The sequence below is a fragment of the Protopterus annectens genome, chromosome 10.part0 (genome assembly GCF_019279795.1).
Source record: "Protopterus annectens isolate FY-2018-M chromosome 10.part0, PAN1.0, whole genome shotgun sequence".
Classification (NCBI taxonomy): domain Eukaryota; kingdom Metazoa; phylum Chordata; order Ceratodontiformes; family Protopteridae; genus Protopterus; species Protopterus annectens.
Window position 1 is genome coordinate 1,119,756,871 of NC_056744.1, and position 21,644 is coordinate 1,119,778,514.

At 36.0% G+C, this 21,644-nt stretch overlaps 1 long non-coding RNA gene across 1 annotated transcript in view; it reads left to right on the forward strand.

Annotated features, from left to right (window-relative positions):
• Window positions 1–21,644, forward strand: part of LOC122813505 — a 1,588,111-nt gene that overhangs the window by 992,304 nt on the left and 574,163 nt on the right. The gene's annotated exons all lie outside the window — the stretch shown is intronic.

Below are 21,644 nucleotides of genomic sequence, written 5' to 3' on the forward strand. Positions count from 1 at the left end.
GAAGATGGAAGCTACTGCAAGACAGAGCATAATTCCATAAAGGGAGGGCATGTCTGAGCAGCACTAGTAAGGATCTATTTTCCATCATACCAAATACATGGGCAACTTTGAGAGGGAAATCAAGAGTGACACTACAGATAACCAGAAGGCCTTCCTCAGTTATGTTAGCAACCTGGTCAGGAGCCATCCTCTATGCCCATAGGTAGTACACAACAACAAATATTTCACTGACACCACAGATATCGACAACATTGTGGCAGACAGGTTCAGTGCAGGTGTCACCCCGCCCTCTCCCCTGAAATAAGGCATAGTTATCCCAGCTGACTGTAACCTCCCTGTCATCACAGATGTCCAGGTGAGAGCCACCCGCAGGACAGCAGAATACACAACATGGATGGGACCTGATGGTATCCCCAGTTGCATGCTACATAAACTCTGACAGGAGCTAAACACACATATAGAAGTGCTATGTAACACTAGCCTGACTACAGGATATGTACCTGTACACTGGCGCACAGCAGCAGTGGTTCCACTCCACGAAGGAGGCACCTCAACATACCAATACAATACAACACAATACATTACATTACAATACAATACTATACAATATGCTATTGCCCTGGGACTACAGCAGCGTACTGTTCTGCTACCCTGACCATTGTGACACATGTGGTGTGATGGTACCTGCTGCTGTCACACAGTTACACAGGGTGACTCATATGGCATATTACCTATCTGACTAACATTCAGCAGGGGTATGTGTGACATGTACTCATGGGGAGTCTTGTTTCTTAACACTGTGTGGTTTATTGCAGGGTATGTCTTATCTGTGGGTAGGAACTCTTACCTCCACATGTGCACTCTATTGCAGTGGCACGGACGACACACATCAGACATTTAGGTTGTGGATGGTGTGAGGTGTTACTATGGTTGTTGGACATCTGTCATGGGTGTGACTTACATATGTAAATCCGGGAGTGGTAACCTCTATGTGGGTAGCATATGTGTACTCTGTGGTGTTGTCAGTCACTGTGCATTGGTAATGTGTTTGAGTGCATTGTCACAGTGTTGTACATGTCACTGTGTCCTTCTCCATATCTGTAGCTGTCATGTGAGGTCCATACCATAGCATCCATTATGTGGTGTGGAGGGGTACACCGACCTACATGTTCATAGCTGACTCACCATGTCCGCTGACACATACCATGTGCAGGTATTCCAGGGATAGTGTGCCACTGTGAATATCATTGGGGCCACTATTGTACACATTTATGACCCTGTTCACCCCTGACACATGCAGTGGTGGGCAGCCAATCACATATCTGGTGGTTACTGGTGTAGGTGATCTGGAATGTGGTATGGTACTCCGGTTTTGACACTGGTGTTCACTCCATGCCTTTGTCACCAGGCACCTGTTGCAATACATCTGTACACATGTGCCTCACTCAGAATTTATATACATCTCTCTCTCTCTCTCTATATATATATATATATATATTATATATATATATATATATATATATATATATATATATATATATGTCCATATACATATACACATATATATATTGATGTACATATATTGCTATAGATGTGGGGGGAGCAAAGAGGGGGTGTGAGTGACAGAGGGGGTGGGACAGGCTGTGTTGCAGGTCGTCATATACAGTCATACCTGTAGGTAGTCAGATCAGTCTGTCTATGTATATGTATCTACATATATCTATATCTGTATGTGTGCATTACATAGATATGTTTGTACAATATTCTGTCTACATCTGTCTATGTATTCCTACATCTCTCTCTCTATGTATGTATACATATATGCATATTATATATATATATATATATATACATATACACATACATATGTTGACATACATACGTATCCATATGTTAGACAGGTATATCAACATATTTGTCTACCATACTGTATACACACACTAACATACTGCTAAACATACATAACTGTGAAACCTACTTTGTACATGGCACTACAACCTACAATCAAACAACATTGATATGTGCACATAGATGCTCTCACAAACAAATGTATGTACAGCCTTCACTGATAGTTGCTGTATGTCCCCTGCCCTTTACACATCTTCATATACATATGGATACAGACCAATGACACATATGGAGGGTTCACAGTATGTATACCTTTATAGTATTACTTTACATTACCTGTGTTTGTCACAGCTGCTTGTGTTGCTGTCTGGTTCTCTGTCCTGCTGCTCCACTTCCCAGTTGTCAGCTTTCAGGTAGCTGTTGCTGAACAATTTGTTTCTGTCTGCTTAATTGCAGTTTTCTCTGTCTCTGTCTCTGTCTCTCTCTCTCTCTCTCTCTCTGTCTGTCTCTCACGTCCTTCTCAGGGTGCAATGAAAGTATTGCATGTGTGGACATGGAGTACAGCATACTTTTGTAGGTATCTGCATATGCCCATGTGATGGCCTCTGCACCAATTGTTAGCCAGCATTTGCTAATTGCATGCAGCCAGTTGTGTACTGATTGCAGTTCTCACTGTGATTTCAGAACAGTGCTATAAAAAGGTATGTGAGATAGGCATAGCCCTTTCAGATTTTAAGGGCAGGGACCATGCTGTTATGCTGTGGACAATGTTCTGTGAGTGTAAAGGTTGGTATCTCTCTCATATTTCCAGGGGTGTTGTATATTAACATTCCTCCATTCATTTCTCCAGTTTCCTGTACTAACTGTGTATGTACACTGACACCTACAACTACTACTACTGTTAATGTGTGTGTGTGTGTGTGTGTGTGTGTGCTTTCCTTTCACTTTTGCTTGCACTTTATTGCTAAGTCTTCAATAGTTGCCCTTTACAGTCACTACTTGTATGCCTGCTAGGTGTCTTGACTGTAGTGTGCTGCTGTAGCTTTCCTATTTTCCATGTACATTCACACCTTGGAATGCTTGCTATATCTGCTAGGGTGTTACAGCATGCAGTGTGGTCTGGCCATGGTGTGGGCCTTGACATCTATTAGGGTATTTGAGTATGCTGCTGAGCAGGCCCCAGAGACTTTCAGGTTCATCTGTTATGTGCCTCATGGAATGGTACATATCAGAGGGTACACCATTAAAATGTCTGGTATGCTGCAGTTGTGACTGTGGGTTAGCATGAGCATATGTATTACTACACTTTTCTGCCATGCAAGTGATGAATACTTTCAGGACTCCATAGTTACCATTGCATGTGTTACACCTTTCTGCCTACTGTTTGTACATTTCACATGGGGTCTGTGGGGCATCCCTGTAAGTCATTCACTGTTGCTATGTCTAGGCTCTTAACTATTCAAATATGGTGGTGTCGGACCCGTCATGTGTACAGATATTTGCAGGTTGTCCACATTTCTGCCTCATATTTTGGTCAATATCTCATGCACACCTTTTTCTGGCAAGTCACTCTGGGCTCAAGTCAGAATATGGTGACAAACATTCAAGTTCCAGACTGCATAACCTTCCAAACATCCCACAAAGTGCAGACCCTGTTAATTTCTGAACTGTCTGCGTTTGTTGTAACATTATTTGTAATGTGTCCCTGGTTTTGGGCCTTTGCTCCACATATTTTATTACTTGGTCCAGATGTGTTCCTGTAAGAGGTTGTGGGGTATGGGCAGTGCTTATCCTGCTGTGAGTATGTGTGTGTCTTGCAAGGTGCTATAGTGACATTATTACCTACTAGCTTCCAACTAGCATGGCTGTTTCTGTTCACACACTACTATTATGGAAATCCACTAGTTTTGATAGTAATTCTAAATGTCATGCTTTGTGTACTACACATCTATATTCCCTTTACATTCATTCCTACTATTACATGATATATTTACTTTAGCACAATGTTCTTGTATAAGAGTCATGGCTTAGTGATAAGTCATGCAGACTACAGTTGCCAAGGTCTTGGGTTCGGGACTCACAGTGGGCTTTTATTTTGCTTTTGAACTGAGTACAGGACCTGTCAATCAAAGTGACTAAGGCACTTTTAAGCAGTTGTAACCGGGTTAGCACTGGTTTGCGCGGAGCTCACGCATGTGCAGTGGCGGTTAGCTCTGCGCACACAAGCGCACACCCGATTACAACCGCTTAAACGTGCTTACTCTTGCGCACACCCGCGCTATTTTCTTTGAAAGAAAAGAAAATGGGGAGACAGGAAAGTGGTGAAAAAGGGGTCAAAAACAGGGTAAGACAGTAGGGAAACAAGCTTGGGATGTGCAGGAGGGATGTAGGTAAGGCCCATAGCTGCCCATTTCTTCATCAGCAACAGCTGTGCATATGTATGTAATTTGGTGTGACATTTGAAACCTTCCACCCCTGAGAGAGGTGTCAGGACAACAATAATACTTGTTGTACAGCCAATTGGAATTGATAGGTTCCATGTCCAGTAGACATGTGAGCGGAATGGGCAGCTATGTATGGGGCGTAATTTTTTGTGGGTACAGAGTGCCCTTTTTTTTTTTTTTCAGGTGAGAGTGGTATGTCAGGTGAAGGTAGTCGGTACAGCTGGGGAGGTAGGTTGGGTAGGTAAACAGACAAGACAAACAAGACGCATACAGGGGCAGTGTATGACATGTGTGGGGGGTTACACAATTGACGGGGACGGAGGTTTGGATATCCAGAGCCCATGAGCCCACAGATGGCAACAGTGGAACTGATATCCCCACCCATAGGCAGTTGCCACTGTTCCTTCACTGCCCAGGACGGGGCTGTGCTGGGGGCTGTGTAGGCGGGGCAACAGGCATGCCCGTTAGTTGCACCACCCGTGCCTCGAGCTGGCGTAGGGGCTCAAGGACAGAGTCCCGAATCTCCCTATGCACCACAGTCCGGACGCTACGGAGGGTGAGTGGTGGATCTCCTCCGGCCACACTTGCAGAGGGGCGAGCCCAATCCCTGCAGCGCTTCCACCCGCAGGTGGCACAGGGCCACCGGAGGAGGGTCCGGACTCGGCACTAGTGCCAGGTGCACTCGCCAGCTGAGGTGGGAGAGGTGGGTCCGCTGGAACCCGCCTTCCCTGTCGTACTATGTTTTGCATTATGTCATGACAGTTTGGGTTAGTGACATATAATACCATTCACAATTAGTTGTAACAGCATGCATTAGTATTCCCATTAACCAAACACCCAGATATTCACACCATTGAACAGCGTGCATAACACATGCATAATTTGAACAGAAATACACAGTCCAACAACATGCAGGGTTAATTGATGGCAACAGGCCATCAGGTGTGGATGTATGAACAGGGCAGATGCATCAACAGACATGCAAATATATATGACCCAACAGGACAAACGTCCAGGGGTGCTAATTGTGATTGCACATACCATTTTCACATAGAATGGGTTATATGTAGTTATAGGGTGGGGTGAAGAAAGTAATATTAACACGTTCGAATAACAATAAATATGCTGTACATTTCTAATAGCTACAGTTATATACACACTACTGTTCTAACTACAGTTTCCTATATGATAACTATTTCAACTTGGTGATAGGACTGTTAATGCAACATCAATATACATTTTATGGTTCTTCATACACATTCATATCTAGCTTTGTTCAGCTACATCAGGGCTACATTTGCTTTATATAGCTGTAGACAAGTGTGGATGTTTGGTATATCAGACAAACATCCTATCTGCATATTGCAGACTGAGAGCAACATATCCTGATTTTGGGATACACATTCCAGATGCAGCAACACTTTGAACAGATTTTGCTGTTTGGTTTTGAATCTCACATGCATTTCATTCTGTCTTGACTGCAGTATACTTTATTCAGGAGTTATTACTACTGTATTGCTGGATTCATGGCACTTTCTCACACTCTCTCACTTGCTTTCATTTTACTATTCAGGATGGTACTTCTAGGCTTTATTGAAATGTTTTAACAGTAGTTATTACAATCCTTTCCAGCAGTCTCACTTCTGTCATGTTTCAGTATTTCCACAGGGATATATTTCACACATGTGATTTTATCATCTTCTGCAGCTATACTTTTCAGCCTGCTGCAGGTTGTGTACTATTTTCTTACAGGCAGGGCATTTTTATTTCAGAATATATGTCGGACAGTTTCATGTTTAGGTTAAACTTACAGGCTGAAAACTCTGGTAATCAAGCAATACTTGCATACACTTTCACACTGTTACTTGCAGATTTTATTCCTTACTGACTACACTGCACTATTTTGCTGACTGTCATACTTTTATATGTCTTTACAGTTACTGGTAGTGGATTACTGACCTGCCTGGTGGCGCAACCGCACCAGCCTATCGCCATAGGCTCTGCGGTTCACAGAACGGACACCTGCAGCTATAATATAAATGAAGTAATATTGGAATACACATCTCCATAATATCAGCTAGTTTAATTTTTTACATACATAATTAAATGTTACTTACTCAGTAGTGGGGCGTTGGGTGTTTGCCGGGCCTCCTGGATCCAAAGGTTCAGTTGGTCCTGCTTGCGTCTCTTCAGGTCCGCATGGTGGTGACGGACCTGCTCACCAGTCCTTGGAATCCCTGTGGCACTGGTGAGATCATGAGCCAACCGGTCCCACGCCTCAGCCCTGTATGCTCCCCAGAGAACCTGGCCCTGCATGATTTGGGCCTCATGATTGTGGACTAGGAGCCAGGCCATGTACCTGGACTCCTCAATACCCCACCTCTGTGCTCAAAAGTGACTACCCTCTCCTACTCCTGACATTCTGCCTGCAGGTCTGTTCTACAATCGTTTATGCTGTGTATTCCCGCCCATGGGGCTTATATAGTCCATTTTTCCCGCACATATCTGTGATTGGCCATTTTGGAATTGTATCAACTTCAGTAAACCTGCATTGTCATGCTCTAGTTTGTATTCATTCCTATATATTAGCTATTATTGCATTTACAGGTACTGCTGTCGTGGCTTAGTGGTTCTGTACCTTGACTATGGTGTATAGTATCCTGGGTTCGAACCTGGCCACTGCTTTTTATTTTTCATGACTGTCTAGACATGCTGAGGGGTGTGTCTGTGTAAAGGCAGTTTTGATACGGCTTGCTCAACGCGTTGCCCATCGGTTAGCTTGTTTGCGCTGCGCAGCGCATAACGGTGTACGCTGGTTTAAGCCTCATTTGGCTATCAGCATGCATATTACGCTCAGCTCAGTTAGGGGCACATAGATTTAGCATGTTAAACCACTGCTCAGCTACGGGCACTCATTTTGCACCAGTTAAACCACTGCTCACCTACGGGCAGATGCACTCACCCTGTTAAACTGTAGCTCAGCTATGGGCACATCTGGCATTTTTTATTCTTTTGTTACCTCACATTTCTTCAATATAAATGGGCTATTTCATTACATTTTACATAAAATGTGGTTTTATGTGTACATATTTGTCACGGACTTGTTTCCTGCTTATTTTGCAAAAAAAAAAATTGGTGTTGTGGGGGCTCGAACCATGAATGCCTGCTCTGCAGCCAACATCTCTACCGCTACGCTATTGCTTCCTGGCTTATTTTGCATATTTAGTTCTTATATGCTTTCCCACTGACTGCTAACTGTAGCTGCGCTACGGGCACGCCCGCGCAAACGAGCGCACTCACGGTTAAACATCTTTACAATTTAAAAAAATATATAACATGTTCATTTATATATCTTTTATGTTCATAGTCTGTGGGGGCATGTGTTGTGTTGTGTTTATTCACATCTCCGTGGACTCTGTTGTGGGTGTTTACTTTGGGCACATTTACACTTCTGGGGGCGTGTCCGCTTGCAGGGCTCAGCCTACGGACACGCCCCCTCCTGTCTTACACGGACCGTGTTAGACTTAGGTGTGATTCAGCATGCTCTCATGAATATGCAAAGCATGCTGACATCACTCCGTTTAACTGCAGCCTCCGTGTAAGAGTTATAACTCTTACACGGAGGCTTCGTGAATCCTGGGGATTGTCTTCTTTAAAAGATTTGTTGATGATCTTTTTATTTTATGGCAGGGTCCACTTGATCTGATTCCTGATGTTGTTAATTATTTACAAACCACAACGGCATTCTTTAGATTTACGTATACATTTTCTATGGATGCCATTGATTTTTTGGATGTGTGTATTTGCAGAGATGATGATGGCTCCATAGCTACTAAGCTTTATAGAAAAAAATGTCGTGTTAACAACGTTTTAAGTAGAGATAGTATGCATTTGAGTAGAATCTTTAGGAATATTATGAAAGGACAGGGGATGTGTACATCGAGACTAGATAGTGTGCAGAGTGTGTTTGAACATGATTTAATGAAGTTTTCTGATGAGTTCAAGGAGAGGGGTTACTCCGTTAAGGAGGTTAATAATATGACAAAGGAGGTTATGCAATTGCGACGTACCATAGCCCTGCCTTTATTAAATGGAGAAAGAAGGCAGTTTGTTAGACATGGTGACAGAGAGGTTGACTCTGTCAATTTTTTGATGCATTATACTAGTGATCATGGTTATTTTTGTGAAATTATTAAAAAGCATTGGCCGGTACTACTGTTAGATGATAAGATAGGGCAGGTGGTGGGTCCTACTCCCAGATTAGTTTTTAAGAATAAAAGTAATTTGAAACGTCTATTATGTTATGATGTGAATAGACTTCCTATAGGATCTAGAGAAGGTTTCACGTCTGGGTGTGGTCCATGTAATTTTTGTATATGTATAGACACATCCATGTTTTTGAGCACCCGGTGACCCACTATAAGTACTTTATGCATTGCATGGCAGACTGCAAGAGTACTTTTGTTGTTTATTTGGCTACTTGCCAGTCATGTACATGTTTTTATGTGGGTAAAACAAAAAGACAGCTAAAAGAAAGGGTTAGGGAACATTTATTAGCTATTAGGAAAAATAACCCTACCAATGCACTTGCAACACACGTTATGAATACTAACGACTGGCATAATTTTAAATTTAAAGTACTGGAACAGCTTGTTAGTAATGGGAGATTAGGTGACTTAAATAATCCCCTTGAACAAAGGGAGACAAACTGGATCATTAGGTTAAATAGTGACACATTTCCAGGTTTGAACAGCCCCGTCCCTTTAAAACCTTTTTGAAGGGAAGGAGGTTGTTTAAATTATTTTATTGTTAGTTGTTTGTGATAGGTTAATTTCAAAGTAATGTGATGTATATATAATGATTTCTTTTTATATGTTTTATGGACTGAGGAAGTGTCTGTTGAGGCATGAAAGTGCTAACCTAATAAATACGTCTTGGTTTTACATAAGAAATACGTCTTGGTTTTATATGATTTGAGTCATGGAGGTGAAGTGGATTTTCTTTTCTACTTTCTCAGTTTGTTGCTGCTTTCCTCTTTTACTTTCTGTCACAGCTCCATAATTTTGTACTGCTGCATTCTCTGCTGCCACATCACCTGGTTCCTTCTCTACATTACCATCCTGAGCCTTTCTGAAAATGTATCTGCCATGTAACCCCATGAAATAACAGAACTGTCACCTGGATCATCCTGCTGAATTATTTTTAACAGAACATCGTTTGTAAGCCCTTCTGACACCACCAACAAATTTAACTAACGTAGCAAATCCAGTGTGTGGCTGGAAATAACAGGCATGGTACACTATGCCAGTACATCTCCCAAATAATAATTATTACATAACACAAAACACAAGTATACTAAGAACTTTCATCCCTCTAAGTAGAAATGGGATTTCTTCTGACAACAGTTCAGTTATGTATACCACTCAAACAGACTTGCTTACTTCTATCTACACTGAGACAGCTAAGTGCTGTTCATTTGAATCATGCAAAACAAAGGGGCCTTTGTTTACATCCTGATACTCCATATCAACCATTTTCCCCCAAATTCTCATTTCCCACCTTCAAACTCTCCATAGAGTTTCTCTTCCTCCTCCATGTTACTGCTTCCCTTAGGCCTCTTCCTTACTGCTACAGGATCCCTCTGGTGTCATCTAGTACCTCCAAAGAGCAGAAGAAGATCCTCAATGTCCAGGCAAACATTTCTGTATTAGTACAAATACCACCTCTGATCTCCCCTGAAAAGAGGGTACTAGCCTAATGGGACTAGCCCTGTAAACAAAGGATAAATAAACAATAAATGCATAAATAAATAAACAAACACATGAAACATCATCTCTAATACAAGAAACAGAAAACTTTTGTAATACAATTTCTGATCACATAGAATGTTTTCTTAAATACACCACAATAAAGGCATTTCATAATGCACTTTATTATCCTAGCATATAATTCTAAGCATTTAAAGTATCCCACTGACACAATCATGCGTATAATGACATCTGCATAAGATGTCTACAAAAAAGTCATACATACCTCTCCAGTAGAACATGCATTCACATGCCTAGGAAAGTAAAAGTCTTTCTCTATTAACCAGAAAAGACCCATACGAGCTTAAATATAGAAGCTGACAATTCCTGACACTGAATCACAGATCCTTGCATGTAGCTCATTCTGACAGTTCACTGTTGAAGAAATATGACCCATGAGTGATTTCAAAAGGTCTTAAAATGCCTATCATTTCATTATCACCATTCACGTACTTGGAAGAGTTAGCTGGTGAGGAAGTAGCAAACCTGTCACATACTCAGGGTAGTTTGTAAATTATACAACCCAAAGGAAAAAAGGCATATTTACACAAAACTCTCAATCTCCCCTCCACAAAGGGAGTACAAAAGTAAAACTTATGGGCAGATGCATAATTGAGTGCTAATAGTCTTGTGGAGCTGGCAGTTCAAGTGCGACTCAAAGACTGTCCAATACCAATGTTTTCTCAGTTTGCTTTTGACAGTGGATAAGTTCAGAGATGAAAACTACAGATATATATTTTCTTTGCTAAAAGAAATAGACTTCTCAATTGCTATATTGAGAATTTAGTTCTTTCCCTTCCCTTTCTTTATTTCCAGAGATTTGGTGGGGCTAGATATCATTGTCCTTTGAAATTTCTTATGTCCCATAGTCACTACTTTTCCCAGATGTCTCTGCAATAAGTCAAGAGTATAACGGTATTTTGTTTGGGATTGTGAATACAGACTACTACTTCCTTGGACTTGTTAAGTGTGACAGAGTAAGCTCACTGTGACACTAAAAGGAGTGCAGAGAACCACAGCTGAACACTGAAATCTTTTTTAAATCTTCTGAGGAACTGAACCATAATCTCTTGCTTTTGATGAAAGGCATTAGTATAGTCAGATGTGATTCATACTAGATGCCTTGTGGTCTTAATTATACACTCTAGCCCTTTTTAAAGGGTTATCTTTTTCCAGGAAGTACAGGAAACTAAACATAAAGTGGCATGGTGACCTTATCCTTAGCTTTCTCTATAATCCTATTTAGAACATCTGCAGTATTAGAAACAGTTTCGGCTCTTCTGTGGCAAATGTAACTGTTTTAACTGGATTCTCTTTTTTTTGTTTTCTTGTTTTTTTGCAAACCAATTCTTCTTCAGTCCCCATCATGTACTGCAGCATGTAGTAAGTCAAATATGTTAGCTTCTGCATAACATGATGCATGCTAGCACTGGATATCCTGCTCGTTGTAATTTTCCTGTGCTTAAAATTACAATGGATGTTACCCTTTCAGTCAGAAAGTAGACCATAATATATAAAAATATCAAGTGATGTAGAAAATCACAGGTACATCAAATATAAGCACATATTTGAGATAAAATAAAAAAATAATAAAACAAACTATAATTTATAACATAACGTTGCGTTGGAAGTACATTGAATAGAAGTACACTTGGCAGCTAGAATCTCTCTAGCTAATACTTCTACACAGCACACCATGATGCATTCAAATTTAATCACTGAAACACATCAGACTGACTGGTGGTGAGGGATGTGGCCAAAATGGTTAGCTAAGAGCAGCAACTGGAGAAAGCTCTGTAACTGAAATGTGGTATTCTGACAAAAATAAATAAATAAAATAGGATTTGGGAGATTGCTGAATTTAAGTTTACATTTATAAATAGTATGAGAAGAAAAATATAAAGTATGTGTTCTCAGAACAAATAAAATTCCTGTCAGAATTTATCTAATTTGACAAGAAGAAAAAGATTACAAAATAAGCCATACAAAAAGTACTACTCAGGACTTCTCTGTTAAAAAAAATCCAGTCTTTGATTGTGAGCATACAGGATATATCAATTAAAATGGATAAACTTGACTCAAAAATAGAAAATTTTAAGGAAGATTGCAAAAACAAGATGAGCAATCATGAAACACTAATAAAACAAAAACATTTGCAAATTAATAACATCAAAGAAGCTCTAAATGACCAAGAGAAAAAATAACTCAAGGTGAGTTTCAAACTGAAATCCCTTTAAAACAGAATAACTGGCTTATATATAAAGTTGATGATTTGGAAAATATGCTGAGATGAAATAATTAGTGAATATATGGACTACCAGAAAAATATGAAAAAGATAACATTATAAACTTTTTAACAACATAGTTACATAAAAACTTGAATTTACCAGAATCTTTATCTTTTGGGATAGAGAAAGCTCATAGGTCAGTAATAGTACCGTCAAAAAAGGAAAACTCATTTCTTCATTCAATAGTAGTTAAATTTATGTCTAGTGTAAAAAAAGACCAGATGTCAAAAGCTGAAAGTTCCAGCCCACCTATTGAAATAGGAGATCATCAAATTAAATTTGATAATGATTATTCCAATAAGGTAATGAAAAAAAGAAAGATGTGTTTACATTTGATTAAATAACTCAGTAATAATAATAATAAATACTACTGTTCCTGCTACTACAACTAATAATAATAATAATATCAAAATCATTTTATTTCCTGCAAGGATAAAAATACTCCTTCCTGAAAGAATCAACATTTTGAACACATCAGAAGAAGTATCTATATATGTTAGCAAAAATAAAATTCTTAACTATACAGATGAGATGGGCTGGAATGCATAATCCCACAAGAGGCAGAGTGAAGTGAATGAATGGAAGACAGCATCTAAAATGAAAAAAAAGACTTAAAAATAAAAAACGTTTCTCACTGTCTATAAATGCTTCTATTATTTGGAGCATGGGGCTTGTCAGTTAAATAAAGTAAATATATTAGTTTGCAAGCTTCAAAGACATGTTAAGTATTAAAATGTAATTTGAATACATGTATTATACTAAAATAGTGAACATTGGTATTCTGTTTCAAGTTTTTTATATGCAATTCAACGTATCATAACTGATTAGATTAGTTAAAAGTATGTGTGTGTTTAACACTTACAGATGAGTTTGTTATTTAATATGCTAGTTAGTTGTGAAATTCAGATGTTAAACCTTTAACCTTAATATATAGTACTGTTTTATAAATTTCAAATTATTCTTTATATTATAAATCAAATAGAAGCTTGGTGTTAAATAAAGATAAAGTAAGTTTCACAATGAGGCAACTATCAGTTAAATGTCAGTAGTATTTGAAGTTTTTCCTTTTTCTTTCTTTTTTTTTTTTGATATCTTTGTTCTTTTCTGTCACTGATGCATGAGTGTGGAATAACTGACACTTAAGGGTGTACATGAGTTTAAGGGAAGCTCTAATTAGTTAAAAAAAACTTTATTTTCACTTGTTTGCTTTCTTCCTGCTACTTGAGCTGCTCAGCTACAATATGGGTTTGTGGTACGTTCAAGAGGTCAAGCAGTGATGTGTACATCAAGAAGGGTGTGAACATTTGTGACATTGAAATGAAGAGATATTGAAGTTTACACTCAGAAAAACAGGTGCATCAGACTCAGCTTAGTTCTATTAAACCCAACAGACTGGACCAACCTAGGAAAATCTGGGCTTATACAATCTACTCTGGACTTTAGATCCTAATGTTGCTATGTTTTAAATCAAAAAAATAATTCTAACCAAACCTAAAATAGCCAGGAACTCTGATAATGGGTATAAACTATTATATATGTAGGAGCAAAGGTAAGTGATAAGACTCTTGAAATCCACAAATATTATTGGTTAACAGTTTGAAAACCTTTTAGTAATTTAAATTGGAACACAGGTTGCAATAGGGAATCACAAAGACAAGATATGAAGTTGAGCATTTAAGACTTTAAACATGTCACATTGAATGATACCCTTCAACACGTAGACTTTAAATTTCTGCTATGCAGGCAACCATGAATCTCACATACTTTTATTTATTTCACTTTTTTTTTCATAGCATCACTTAAACAATTGTCTCTGTAGAGACAACACTCTTTGGCTCCAAATTACCATAGTGTAAAGCTTTGAAGAGCTCTTATACCAGAAATCTAAGTAAAAGAATTGGATTAACTGCTTAATATTTCCCTTAGTAAATGTAAGATTTACTCTTTATAAAGACTAAGCCATTGTACATTTGCTTCCACAATTTCTCCAGACATTGAGAATGAAGTTGATTTTTCAAATATTTATTTTCCTATAAAGTTAGTGAGCTCATTTAATTCCCTTTCTGCGTTAAGAAACTAACTCCATTTATAAACTTGGAAGTTATAAACTAAGCTTTTCCTTATCTAGAATGTAAAATGATTATTTGCATGCTACACACCATTATTTTTCAGGAAGGTGTGGGCTGCCAGTTAAGCCAATGGCTGGGATGTTATGTCAGTCTTATCCGACACTTTCCAAACTGTAAAAAGTTTAAAGTAAAAAGGCTGAAAATCTAATATTGTGTATTACTGGCTTACTATTAGTGAAAAAAAAGAATATCCACATCCAGTAAGGGAGGTGTGGCATTATATATGCCCTGCTGTGCATAATTTTAAATACCTTGTAGTCCTATTGTGATGAAGGTACTGAAGTCCCTGGTGGACATTGTGCTAACTTTTTATTCTCCCATCTACTAATGTTTCATATGGTGTTTGAAATTATAATAATTAGAATGCCATGTACATTACAAACCAAAAGAATAAGAATAAATGAATGAATGAATAAAGTAAACCAGATAAGAGGGTGGCAGTCTTTTCTTGCAGGCATGTCTTGGCTCACATCACATTGGAGGTGGTTTTTGCTACTGCATATCCTAGATTATTTTAGTGCAAACATTCATCAAGGTAGTAGTTATGGGTGTATTTAAACAATATACTAATGGTAATACCTCTATGACCTTATGGTAACAAGTTTATTTTAAATATTTGCCCGAGTAATGTATAAGAAAAGCACAGAATTATTTTTTTCTCTTTTCAAGTTTCATGTGAAAGTTGTATATTACTGATGTAATGAGTAATATACTGTAGTGAGAGAAGTGTAAAACTTGTAAAAAGAGAGTTTTACGTTTTTATTATTGATGATTGTTTAAAATAATTCTATGTGTTCATCTCTTATTAATGCTTCTCTGCTACTGTTCTTCCAACTGATACTCTTTTAGAACAGTACTGCTTAAGCACTCATAATAGCGAAACAAGATTATCTTTTTCAATATTTTGTATAGCCCAGCAAGAAAGTGCATTCATATTTGTAAACAGAAGACTTTCTGTATTTGCAGTTATTTGGCTTAATAGTAATGCAGAGAATTAATGGTTTAAGACATTTTTATTTGTTAAGATAATGTAGATGCATGAACAGAACTGTCTATATTTGGATTTGCAGATACATTTGCAGGTATTTTTAAGTTAGTTGTTTTTCAGCTTTTCAGCTGTATTAAGAATATTTATTATTGCTTTATTAACATACAATGGATTTAACTTATTGTATGAGTTTGATCTATATGAAAAAATATTGCCTACCTATTGAAATAGACATATTTAGCCTATATACATTTTTTAGATATAAGTTAAATAGAGAAAAAAAATAGGAAATACATCATAAATTCAAATAATTAGATCATTTTAGTTAAAATATGGTATTTAGTGATACAAATATATTAATATATAGGATTTTAATTGGTAAACATTTATATGGTAATCCTCTAACTTGAATCCATTACAAACAGATCTGCATTGTACTATATATACTGGGCTATCTGTTGATGTGTAGGTTACTTAGATTAGTTATTAACTTTAAGTATTTTAATAAAATATGTTATAGTGTATGTAATAGAATAGTTTTATTAATTAAAACTTGTAGTCTTTTTATTTGTAAATGTAAGTACATTAATCATTTGGAAGTTGCAGAAGCTTTTTACTAGTTTTTCTTTAAGGTTTTAGATTTAGTTCAGTAAGAGTTTAGTTTGAATAATTTGACTGTTTTCATGTCATGCTAGGGACTTTAATTTCCATGAATAGTAGGGGTTTAGCAGTAATGTACATGTATAATGTTTTGGTTTTAATATTGTTTTTATTTTCTAGGAATTTTAGTAATTTAGTACATGGAAAGAAAGACCTCAAGAAAAAATAGTAAAGAGTGTAGTACTCAAGATGGTTATTAGAATGTTAGTCATAACAGTAAATTGGGGCCAACTATAATTTATTAATTCTTAATAAATAAGATATGTACCTCATATAAAACAAGAATAGCTTTAATTTGATTTCTATTAATATAGATGCATTAGATAGCAACAATAAAATGAGAGCATTGATGCGATATTTAAAAATCAGTACAGGAATATTTTATTTCTCCAAAAAGTTCCCTTGATAGAGAAAGATTTAAATTACTTAATAATAGTGGATATGATATGTTATCTGCTTTCTTTAATAAATAAGGAGATGAGCTTCTATATTGTGGACAAAAACTTCTATAATGGGCAGAATTAAAAGATCTATTAATGACCCAAAAATAATGCATACAATTGTAGTTATGCAGTTTAATAATAAACTTTATATGCCAGGTAATTATTATTAGCTTCCTGGAGTTGGGGCAGGCGTAGCAAACAATCACTTAAATATATTATAGAGTCATTTGAAAATAGGTGTAAATTTAACTGACTTTTATTGCATGACTAGTATGGATGACACAATCCAAAGAAAATTAAAATTGTTGCACCAGCTAAATCACTGTCTGAATAACTGGATTATTAATAACAATTTAGCTGATTTAGTAGTAAAGAAAGATGATAAGTTAGCATTTTACCCATTACTCTTATGTTCCAGGAACACAAACTGAAATTGACAGACTCTGTGCTTTGTTCAAGCTATAAAGTTAATTATTTTAAAATTATATCTTATCCTTCTTCTGATTATAATGCATTAAATATTATAACAATGGATTTGTGAAAATTTCAAACCATTTTGGAATTTTGGCTTGCATGATGAAAATAAAATAATTCAGTAGTCCTCTTAAAGAACAAATAGAAGATTTTTCTCTTTAAATGATAATGGACAATTAAATAAGGTTATAGTATTGGAATCTTTAAAATGTATGTTGAAGATACAATGGGGAAATGGTCATGAAACAAAATAAAATAATAGGATAAAGAATTACTAAGATTACAAGAAGACTTAAAGAAACTAAATTAGAACGACAAAGAATGAAAATTAATAATATTGAGATTATTAAAAAATTAATAGTGTGATACCATAATATTTTAACACATAAAATTGAAAATTCAAGCTCCACAATTATGCAATGACTCCTAAATGTTTACATAGATTAACTAACAGGAGTAAAGCATTATATAAAAAATCTGAAATTAACAGCATTAAAAATCCACAAACTAATAAAGCTACTTCAGATATTAATGAAATTATACATATTTTTAAAATATATCATGAAGACTTAAATAATGATGGAAACACTAATGTAAATGAATATAAAATAGACAGATATTTACAGAAAATGTTATTAGCAAAGTAAAATGATTAGCAAATATTATTATAAATTAAAGCAAATTCCTTGTCTGAGATGAAAATGTGTTGAGAAATGTAAATATGTTAAATGCCCAGGATTAGACAGTTTAAATGTAGAGTTATATAATTTATTTCCTTTGAATGTGATAGAATTGCTTATCTACAATATTGTCAATTCCTAAACAAGGAAATGAAAGGAATTTGGTTTTCACTATATAGGCCTCTTTCTTTGTTAATTGTAGATTGTAAAATATTTCTATTCTTTTTACCAGATTAAGGGATATAGTAGATAATTTGATTAATAAAGATCAAACAGGATGTATTATTAGTAGACTAAATTATAACAATATTTAAAGGCTATTAACTATTTTAGATTTAGCAAAGAGTTTAAATTAAAAATATCCTCAATTAATCTAGATACTGAGACAACCGTTGATTCTGTCAATTGGAATTATTTGTTTAAAACCTTAGAAATATTTGGATTTTCAGAGCAGTTTGTAGAAACAATAAAACATTTATAGAGATTCTAAAGCATATGTCAAATAGGTGCTTACATATCACAATGATTTACCTTAAACAAAGGTACAAGACAAGGATGTCCAATGTCTCCTTTTTTATTTGCATTGGTCTTGGAACCATTTGCTAATAGAATAAGAAGTAATAGCAAAATTGTGTGACTTTCTAGAAATAAGAATTATCAATCTAAAATACAGTTATTTGCAGATAATGTTTTATTAGCTATACTAGACACTAAAATTTCAAATAGAGAAATAAATAGATAGGAAACAATCCAGGAAATATCATTACTGAAGTTTAATAATAACAAAACTGAAGCTATCTTGAAAAACACCAAGCAGAATCCAGAAGTAGGAGCCTCCAAATATCAGAGTTACACAGATAAAAAAGATGCTTCAATAAGTAACCAGTATAAAAATTGTAGGTCATACATAAATAAAAAAGTTAAGTGCTTTCATTTATTTATTTTATTTATTTATTTCATTTGTTAACTGGGTAGTGTCCAACTGGGCCAGAAGCCTGTTTTCAGCAGAGACCCGGGGAGAAAAGCTCCAAGAAGGTTACATATATTTTTACATTTGGTATATAACAAATATTAGAAGTAAATAACAGTACATAAAATACACATACAAATAGAACTTCAAGTTACAAGGTTCTTAACATGGTGTCTATAAAGTAAACATATCAAACAAACAGTTTTAACATACATTTTTGTGATAACAAGTTATGTTCTAAGTGTAAGAAGGCTTTAAAGAGCCATAAGGTATAGAGAAATGGGAACAAACATGGGTATGACATTGGTGAGCCTGGGTGGGAAAAGGAGCAAAGTCTATGTTTCAAGAAATTTTCCTTAAGGGTATATTTAAATGTATGTATATCATTGATGGAGAGGATATGCTGTGGAAGAGAGTTCCATTATTTGGCAATGATATGGGAGTACAAGGATATGCCATGAGAGTTTTGTGCTTTGATAACCTTTAAGAGTATTTTATCAGCAGACCTAAGGGATATTAGATTGGGTTAGGTTGAACAATATTAGATAGTGCTGGGCAGTTGTCAGGTTTGTATAAGACTGTGTGTGCAGCTAGTAGCTGATTCAGGGTGAGAATATGAGGGTAATCTAACCAATTTATCTGGAAAAGGGCAGTACAGTGATGAGATCTTTGAGATTGAATGGTGGCAAATTTTGCAATTTTGTTATAGCAAGATTCAAGTCTGTTTAGGTCAGATTTGCGAACAATGGTAAATATCTGAGAGCAGTATAGAAGGCAAGATAATAGATGAGTTCTAGCTCTTGTGAGTCTAGGATGGTCAGTAAGATATGTTTTGGCCCTATAGAGTGAGCCCAGTTTGACATGCACCTTTTTAATAGTTAGTGTAAGGTGTTTATTAAACTTAAGTCCACTATCAGTTGTGACACTAAGACATTTTGTATATTCAATGGGCTTTATTTTAGTGCCATCGGAAGAGGAAATACAGATAGGAGGTAGATTGTTAGCTGTCGAGGTATGCTGGAAAACCATGAGCTTGTTTTTTTGGGAATTTAGAATAAGTTGCTGGACTGTTAGATAACTTTCAATGTTTTGAAGAGCTACTTGAGTTTTATCTTGGAGCTCTGTGATTGTGGAGGCTGAGCAGATTAATGAAGCATCATCAGCTTTTTGCACAACTGATGCAGGGTTTGCTGCAGTATTGCGATCATTAGTAAAAATTGTGAATAGAAGTGGTCTCAGGATTAAACCTTGTCAGACTCATCCTAAGCAAACATAACTTTGAACTTCATCAGAACAAAATTCAAAATGGAAGGAAGGTTAAATAGGAACAAATCACAAAATGGAGGCTAAATTTAAAATTGCAAGTTACATAGAAGGTATAGCTGCTTTCACAAAAGAACAACATGTAAATCTATTCTCTTGACTTGCAACATAAAACTTTTTTATAGTACATTTAAATAAAAAGAACATAACATAACATTCAAATTGAAAAGTATATTAATATTGAAAAGAAGGATAAAATTATTAGCAGGCAGACTCTGAGCACAATTCTGAGCAGCAATATTTTATTCTATTTTATCTGGGCGCAGAATTGACAATACTATTAAGTACAATATTTTTATTTGAGAAAGTGGTAAAACATGGGTAACACATTTTATATATTCAAGTGTTACATTTATTTGAATTCATATTTATTTCATAGTATAACTCCAAAAAATGCCAGGGAAATGACAGAAAAGGTGGACACAATTCCTTCAGCACTTTTTGTTCAATTTATTCACTTGAACTTCTTCAGGAAATGAAACCTCTCACACACTTCTCATTTAAAAAAAAAACAAATAAAATCACATGACTTCAATCCTCCTATAGTATCCAAACTATAAAACTGACACATTTGAAACCTCATTCCAAATATATATATATATATATATATATATATATATATATATATATATGGGTCTATATCAGAAGACCGAAGAGGCGTTTAATTGAACACCTCTTCGGCGACACATAAAGAGCGAATGCACTAAAGCACAAATGCTTAAAACAGAGATTTCTTTCCCTGGGAAAGAAATTGCTTGGCCATCCCCATGTGTTTGCCCCTTTCCACAGTGTACTGTGATCTTGAAGTTGGTATATTTAGTTAGGGGGGTATGGGGGGCACAGCCCTCCACATTGGGGGGTGTGCCACATTGTTATGTTTAAAAGTGTGTGTGTTTGTGTGTTTGTGCTAACGATTTCTTTCCCAGGGGAAGAAATTGGAGTTCTAAGCATTTGCACTTTAGTGCGTTCGCTCTTTATGTGTTGCCGCAGAGGTGTTCGATTAAACGTCTCTTCAGTCTTCTGATATAGAACCTATATATATATATATATATATATATATATATATATATATATGTGTGTGTGTGTGTGTGTGTGTCTGCGTTACTCACATCTTCTAAAGCACTTGTTGAAAAACTTTATACAAGAAACATATTTTATGTTTTAAACATTATCTTAGCAAATATAGTATACTTTTTATAGAATTTTCAATTTGAATGTTAAGTTATGTCTTTTTTATTTATATGTACTACAAAAACTACAAACTCTTGTTTGAGACAGCAGCTATACCTTCTATGTAAGCGTGAATTAGGGTCTTTACAACTTTAAATTTAGCCTCCATTTTGTAATCTGCTCCTATTTAAACCCTCCCTTTATTTTGAATTTTGTTCTAATGAAATACATATTTCCTTGAAACTCATATTGTCTCCTTTAATGCATTAATCCTGTTTTTTTTCTTTTCCAAATTGTCATTTGAAAAGCATCAAGCATTTACTGAAATGTTATACTGATACTGGAGTAATGCTGTAAAATTACTTATTTGTCACAGTGACTTGTATAAGGAGTATTCTAAAACAGAAAGTGGTGAGACAT